The sequence below is a fragment of the Trematomus bernacchii genome, unplaced genomic scaffold (genome assembly GCF_902827165.1).
Source record: "Trematomus bernacchii unplaced genomic scaffold, fTreBer1.1, whole genome shotgun sequence".
NCBI lineage: Eukaryota > Metazoa > Chordata > Actinopteri > Perciformes > Nototheniidae > Trematomus > Trematomus bernacchii.
In genome coordinates, this window is record NW_022987803.1 from 2,738,031 (window position 1) to 2,747,071 (window position 9,041).

A 9,041-nucleotide genomic window follows, 5' to 3' on the forward strand; every position below is an offset into this window, starting at 1 on the left:
CCCCAGGAGATTTTTTGAAATACTAACATAACATACACATTCTAGTACTCTCTTGAGAAGAAAAATAAATAAATCTATTACTACACATTTAAAAAAATGAATGCCATTTTAGTTTTTTGTTACTTACTTTGTTCTGAAAGCTGAACCTGCTGCTCCTCACAGAGAGAAGAGGCTGTGTGAATTACTTTACATTGTGGATAAGGGTGGATAGCCCCCATTGTTCTGTGTGTCAAAATGAAAGACAGCCCACACACCTATCAATCATCAAACCGTGGGGTCTTATTTCATTACGTGTTGATTTCTATCAACACGTAATGTTGTATCGATGTATATAGAGGTGTACTACCGCAAAAGTATTCTCCGTCGGGACTTCCTGGAACAACTCCACGCCGTTATCGTAATTCTGATTGGCCAGAAGACATTATCAAAGATGTTTTATTGAGAAGATGATCACTACGTGACAAAAGTTTTCAAAACCGTTTCTAGTCTTCGGTATTTCCAGACAAGTGGCTACTGAAATCAATCTTACTAACTGCTGTCTGTGCTTTATTTTGCTTACTTTAACATCATTTTTCATGGTGGGGCTAAGGTGGGGCTAAGCCATTTCTTGGTATGGCTGTAGCCTACCCCAGCCATACCCTGGCGCCGCCACTGCCTGCGCCAGTTTGTCTTCTGCCTTCAACAGAGTCAGAGTTTGTTACCAATAATCTTTGTTGTTTTATTCTATATTCAAGTTTATTTATACACTTGGATAACGGCGTCTACTTCGACATGTAATGTAATCTAATTTAGTTCCATGTTTATGTCGTTTCCTTTTGATACATTATGCCTCTCGGAAGAGTGATATTTTGTTCCTTAAGTAAAGAATTGTTAGAGTTTTGAAAACTCGTGCATTTGAGTTCCAGTACTTGTGTCACGTTGTTAACAAATGTATTTTGATTACCACATGGTCTCATTTGTATGCGTAAGATTGCATTTGAAATTCAAATCTGATATAACGTAAAGCCATAAAGCTTTGTATTTGTCACACTGCTGTTCTCTGTTAGTTCCTGATGAACTGATGGCCTTGAATCCCAATGAAGGGAAGTTGGAAGGTTTTGAAAGACGCATTGTTGTTTTTCCATGAGATATGTTGATGATTGGAAAAATGCAGTCTTAGGCTTTAAATAATTCTGACAAAAAAAAGTAATCATAACATTCTTCATGTGAGGAGCACATAGGAAGTGTAGATGAGACATATTTGGCACATTAGAAATGCAATTTAATATTGGCCCTCTTCCAGAGAAGCCATTAGGATTTGATCCCTTCTGTTTTACCTGTCAAGCTGGAATGCTGAAAATAAAAACAAAAAACAAACGTTTTGATTTACTAATGAACCTAATTTATAAAAGAGACTTTCAAAATGTACTACTGATGAATAAACTCTCTAAAAACAAATACCCTATTTGATGGTGAATAATCATCTGAAGGTAGTTCAGTGGATGGAATAAGTAGATACTTGTCAGGCCAACAGCGACAACATTCTTCCTGCTGCAGCTGAATAACGCTGGGAGCAGCATGAGGTGCAGATGAGGTTTATACGTCTCTGTACTATTCTTTGAGGGCTTTTGATGCCTGAAGCTGTTATGCATTATAACCTCAGGGATCCAAAGCGCTGTCCTCTAACGCTGAACCCTACCCTCTGAACTTTGGACGCTCCAGAGGCTTTGCAGACTTGTTCATACAATACACCTCTGAGTCTCAGGATAAGTTATTAAATTGACCTCTAAGGGGTCATATGGTCTTTTTAAAGAGCGACAATAACACTTTTTTTACTAGCATAACATCGATAAACAAAATGTTTGGCCATGTGTGCTCAAAGCTGCGTTTAAGCACCTGCTCCGGATGGCAGTAGTGAAATACAAATATAAAAGAACAATTGCAAATAGAACACCAATCCTTGTGGACCCATATTAAAGTATTAATTTAAGTGTATAGAAAAATGATTGTAAATCTTGTACATTTTGATAGAATATAACATCAAAATAGATTATGGGTAAAACACCATTGTTATAAAACTAGGTTTTCTAAACATAACAGCTCCTCGTGCTCCATGGGGAAAACCATAAAGGAGAGATGGGCCACAGGGGTTAAACAACTCCTTTAGGGGAAAAACTGTAACAATGCAACAGCCGAAGGTTTACAATTTTATCATTTGTTATCACACCGACACACAATCTAACAATGCCCAACTACATCAAAAACAAAATGATCAGTCTATTTATTCTTTGGAATATTGAATGTTGTTTTTTGTCCCTGAACTTTTGACTTGTGTTTCCCCCATATTTCACCTCCTATGCTACGCTTACATCATGTCTGCAGATTGCACAGCTTCCCAGTAGTGCTCCTTGATGGAGAAGTGCACTCTGGGGAATGACAGGGAACTCCTGGATGATTTTAGCAGATGTAGATCAAAGGGTCTCTGAGATCCTGCAGAGGAAGTCCACGTGTCAGTTTGATGTTCTATGAACGTGTCTATTTTACTGCACGAGGAACTCTACTGTATTTCCAGCAAAGTCAAATCACACATGAACCCAGCAGGGATACACACACACACACACACACACACACACACACACACACACACACACACACACACACACACACACACACACACACACACACACACACACACACACACACACACACACATTCTGTTTCTGGGTCTGTAAATGATGGGAGTTCATGGCTTCGAACTGGTGACACTTGACAAATAATTTCACATTTGAAATGTGTTTTTTGCATTTGAATGTTGCTTGACATTGTAGAGTATGTATGCTGGAGTATTTTATATATTTGATTAATATAATGATCACAGGGTGATCTTGTATGATGTTGTATCATATAAAACATTAAGAAATTTGAAATCATATAAAACTTGCTCTGCGGGTAAAAACATTTTCTTTTGTAAATATACATTCATTTTTATATCCTGAAACATTTTGACCGGCTTCAAAGAAATAATTTGTAAGAATGCATCCAGGTTAAATAACCAATGAACTGTCAATCTACTTTGTTCTAACGACATTAATAAGTATTTAATATGTAATTCATAATGTTCTGCTCAAAGTCATTTTGAGATGATATATCAGGGATGTGACCATTAATGAGGCTGCCAATCAAAACTGGAGTGTTACTGCTTCTCTTTTTGAACATTGGTTACAAATGTAAGTCCAACGCTCCTCCAATAATAACAAACATAATATATATAAGACAGAAAACAATCAAATACATGATAATAAATAAAACAATACAAATAGTGCAAGAAGAAAATAGAGTAAAATAAAGTAGAATAAAATGGTGCAGGATTATGTTGTGAGGCCAATGTGCAAGTAATATAGATGAAGTAAACTATATACAGTCAAAACTAAAAAGTGTTATTTTAAGGAACATGTTCTGTATATGTTAATGTTTGAACCTGATTCAGGCCCTGGTGGAAAAGTGAAATAACCACAAAATGATTGTATCATGTATCATGAGTAATTAGCATGAACACACATGGCAGCGTGGTTCTGAATGTACACTGAGATAGCTGCTGATAGCCTGCCATGCTCTACCTGCTGCTAGCAGTGCTACAGTGTCATTGGAATCAATGCTTTTTTTTGCTCCTATAAACCAGCTGTTATCATCCACCACCTTCATCAGAGGGGCAGAGAGGAGATAGGAACCTGAAGGGAACATGCACTCAGTGCAGAGGTAGTGTGTGTGTCTGGGCTCAAGGGCAGAGGCCTTCACTGATAGATGTACTTCTTTACCTTCTATTGCTCATACTATACTGCACTTGTCCATGTGAAGCTGCTTGTCAGTGTCATCCTGAGAAGGGGCCATGGGGGTCTTCCATCAGCAGCTGTAGCACAGGTCTGTTTGAGGAAGCGCTGACACATTTTCTGGAGACAGTAAATGTGCAAAGTGAGAGACGGCTTGAGATGTACTGCTGACCCACTGGAGCTCCTCTCCTGAATACTGTAGCTGAGCTGTGGATGAAGGCGCTCATCAGAAAGTCTCTACATAGCTGGGGCTTGTTCCAAAAGTTCTTTCCTGCTGTTTGTCCCTGCAGGGCGCTTTTGGTGATGACGAAATAAAGGCTGAAAGCAATCATTGGCAAATATCTTCCAGGGGCTCTTAAGTTCCTTCATCCAACATATCTATATGCATTTTTAACAGGTCACGCGATACGATATGATAACCCTTTATTGTCAGATGGAGTCTGACATGTTTCTTGCATCACAGCAGCTTCATTTGCAACATCAACAAGAACAAAAAAGACACGATACAAGGAAACAGACATTTGACATAACATCACAATCACTGAGAGAAACATGCTCCAGACCCTCCAACGTACATTTGACCTGAGATTTGACTTGTTAATTAGAAGGACTGACTGGTGCACAAAGGATAGCCTCAGTCTGACCTCATTACATTGCAGGACCCTGTATCTCTAAAATGATGGAAACAATTTATATTCACCGATCAGGAGATGTTGGGGTCGGAGATGATTTTTTTTTACTTTTATTGTCATTACGTAGTACAGGTACTATGTAACAAAATGGTTTCTCTGCATTTGACCCATCCTAGTGTTAGGAGCAGTGGGCTGCCATTATGAACGGCGCCCGAGGAGCAGTGTAGGGAACGGTGCCTTGCTCAGGGACACCTCGGTAGCACTTGGTCTTTCCGGGACTGGTGACCTTCCAGTTGCCAAGCCAAGTCCCTATGGACTTCGCCACCACCGCCTTTCTTAATGTGTTGTGGTCGGCTATTCATAGAGTGTCTTAAAAGGTTGACCTACAGTCTTTGAGCAGTTTTGACTAGGGATGCTCCGATCGATCGGTCACCGATCGAGATCTGCCGATACTCACTCTCTACCGATCGATCGGTGCTCTCTAAACATGCCGATCGCGAGAGCCGATCGCATGACGTAAAATACATGACACTTTTCTCTGTGCGCGGCAAAACAAGCTCGCCAAAATGGCTTCACTAGTCTGGCAGTATTTTAAGGTGTCCGAAAAAGACAGTAAAATAGCGATATGCAACTTGTGTGAAGCAGAAATCCTGCAGCTCCACCCGCTGTGACGGACCGGTGAGCGGAGCAGAACACACATTAAGAGTTAGACCTAACACACCTGGCTATTTTATCTACCTCTGGAGCTAGCTAAACTAGTTATAAATATATTTGTTCTTCACTGTCGGGTCGCTCATTACTGGATCAGTGAGCTGCAGGAGATACTGTCAGGCTGTCAGGGGAGAGAGAGGGGGAGAGAGGAAAAGAGAGCGCTTCCGCTCATTTCTCCCGTGGTATTATCCAAAGTGAATGTAAACTTGAATAATATACATAATTTGAATGTAATAATTAAGTTGGTTGTTGTTTGTGGAAGCTCCAGTGAATGATCCCCATTAACTGAGTTTTAAACATCACTTTAAATGGAAGATTTAAAGTGATGTTTAAATCTTCCATTTAGGCCCCGCCCACTCGATCGGATCGGCGATCGGTATCGGCCGATACTGATTCCGGCGATCGGCGATTGGCCCCAAAATTGGCGATCGGAGCATCCCTAGTTTTGACAATAATAATGATGAATATTTGACCATCACTCAGTTTGGTTGTGGAAGATGAAGCTCAGTCTGCTGCCCTTGCTCAGGTTGTCTGGTCATGCCTCTGCGTTTGTGACTGCCAAATGCAGATTGTGAGGAAACAATTGAAGCGTGGCAGCCTTTCCCTTTCTGCCTGACAGCCTCTATACTGTGAGTCCTGCTGGATGCACAGCTTTTTTTGTCCGTCCTGTTTTCACACTTCAACTGCAGATCCAGGAGGCTCAGACACATTATCTGCACAGTGACTTTGGCACGGACACACAGTCTGAGACTTTGGATGTCAGACACTAATCTTCATCTCAAGTTCATATAGGTTGACATATTTATGTTTGACCATTGTCCTTATATTCTTGTTAATCATTCATAATTAACATCAATATTATAAGAATAAAGCCCCGCAGTGACAGCAGATATATGATATATAAGTGCAACAATTAGCCTATAAAAAACCACACTTTCATGATCTAATGGAGACCAAACCAGAGCTAAAAAGGGAGTGAATATTAAATGTTTAAAGGAGACCTATTCTGCTCATGTTCAGGTGTATATCAGTATTCTGTCTCTCTACTGCTACATGTCTCCATGCTTTAAAGTTCAAAAAGCTCTTTATGTTTCTCATACTGCCTGTGCTGCTGCACCTCTTTTCACCCTCTGTCTGAAACCAGAGCCCAGTCTGCTCTGATTGGTTAACTGGCCGGCTCTGTTGTGGTTGGTCAACCACTTAGAGATGTCCCGCCCCTTAGCCTATCATGTACAATGTGTTTGAGTGCTAACCAATAGAATCACTCTTTAAAGTATACTAATATTTCTTTGTGTGCTATCCAGGCATCTCAATAGGCAATAGCTATTGCTTTACATGTACCTTAGCCTTAGAGTTAATGCAGCTTTTAGCTTCAGTTCAGATGACTTTACTTCAGTTGAGGTGGTGTGTGTACAGATCACACAGAGAATAAATTAACATAAAAACAAAAAACACAAGTTCAAACATTTGCTGTCATCAACAACCTGAAGAGAAGGATCCGGGGACACAGGCTGTATACATAAAGCTACATGTGAAGCACTCAGGAGAGGTTTGATATTTACCTGGGCCCTTTCTCATTTCCCCTCCTCGACTCCTCCAATCCTCGGTTCTAATCGAGGATACACTGATGCCAGTCTCCATGCCAGTCCGCGGATCCTCCGCGGATTTATTTCCGGCAACAGAGATGTTGTGACGCACGGCCGGACTTATCTCAGCCAATGACAGCTCTGCATGCATCCCCTGGATATTATTGTATTAACTGCTTTCATCGCGTCGCGATGTTTACAGAGAGAACAGCTGTGAGGTCCGTGCAGAAAGCAGAGCAGTGTGTATAATATATATCACTCAGTATAACAGGCCTACTCTCTGTATTTGCTTTAGTTTAGTAGATATCTACAAACAAAGAGTCGATATTTTTCTAAAACCATTTAGTGCTTCACATAATAAAATACACAACGGCTGTATCCTGATTATGCTTTAGGAGCTGTGTGTGTGTGTGTGTGTGTGTGTGTGTGTGTGTGTGTGTGTGTGTGTGTGTGTGTGTGTGTGTGTGTGTGTGTGTGTGTGTGTGTGTGTGTGTGTGTGGACAGACAGGTCTCAGTTGGTTTGGTGTCCTATCCTTACTTGTAATACTTGTAAATGCAACTTTTGGCCCGTAATTTCATTTCCTCATTGTAGCGACCAGAGAGAGGGGGGGGGGATCCAGTCTCTGATACTTTATTATGAGAGTGCTCTCATACTTGTTTGATTCTGAAATTGTATATATTTATATATATATGTGTGTGTATATGTCCGCATCTGTAGCCTGTTATTGTCTCATTATACCGCACTGTCAATGAATTAAAAGTAAATATATAAGTGGTCATGAACACATCTGTCCATCACACCTCTGTCTGATGGACAGATGTGTTCATGACCACTAATATATTCATTATTAATTCATTCACAGTATATATTAATTAATATTTTAAGACAGACAATAAACCTTATTATTTAGAGATTTGACAATTAAACAATTTTTATGGAAGACAACTCTTCTACAAAATCCTAATACTGACACACCCAGTCCACCTTCCCTTATTAAAAGGTAATACTAGTCGACTTAAAGCAGCAACTACTCTTACATGATCGACAGAACGGAAACAAAGCAGTCAGTCACTTTGAACAAAATACTAAAAACCTCACACGACCCTGAAGAATCTGCATCTTAACAGGCATGGAAATGTTATGATTACTGGCACCATTGGAATGATACATGAACAGTGGGTACCTTAGGACCCATGACTAAAACATGTCAATATAGTGTTTCTTACTGAGATGAACCGAAGCATGTTTTGTGATAAAAGGCACCTCTTACTGCACCTTTTCTGTTAATGACCTAGACATTTCACAGTATCTGTTTTCCTCACTGTTTAAGCATCGTCTGTACACAAAGAGTACAAAGAAAGATATTTGGCAGAGAAAGGCAGAATCTCTCAGATCGCTGGAATGTCTTTGGTTCTTAATCACAGATCGTACTGAAGAGATCATTTCAACAGAAGACACACAACGTACATAACTCACAGATAAAGTACAAACGCTTTTTTAAAAGCCACCAGGGATTAATACTGGGAAAAATCTAATTGTGTTAAACTCTTAATTATCTACTTAAACTACAACATAAATAAAAGGATCCCAATCATAAATGAGTCTATTATACATGTATACAGCACAATATTCCACGAGTAAGAAAGTGCTCAATTTCTCCTGTTGAATAAGAACTCAGCTTTACAAACCCCTTCGTAAAAAGGGGAATGCAAACATGACCAACTGTGATACGTGCCCTTATTAATATGATTCTGTAGTGTTGCTGCCACAATCTCTCTGGGCTGATATATGTTGAACACAAAACAATAAGACATTCAGTTAAAGTAAGTCAGCCCTCTGGCTGCTGTGCCTCCTGTCATCATTAACGGACGTCTCTTTCAAATGACCGCTCAGAGGAGAGGAGTTCTCATTTCTCTAACCGCCTGCTGCTTCCCCTCCTCTCTCCTCGGTTCCCCTCCTCGACTCCTCCGCTTGCATCTCCTGTGGGCGGGACTAAGACACGAGGATAGGAGTCGAGGAGGGGAGTCGAGGAGGGGAATTAGTGAAATGAGAAAGGGCCCTGGTAAACGTGTCGAGCTGGGTTTACAATAATAAAGTGATTGACACCGCTGCGTGCTGCTGCTTGGTCAAACAGGAGAACAATCAATAGGGTCTCTTTGTTTGGCTCTGCAAACGGAGGGCCGTGTGCCGCTGTAAACTTTGGTACAATATTTGATTTGCTAATACTGTTTTGAGTGATCATCAATTCCCACTAGGACCATATAAGTGGGTAAACAAATATGATTGATGTGTGCAGTACAAACAC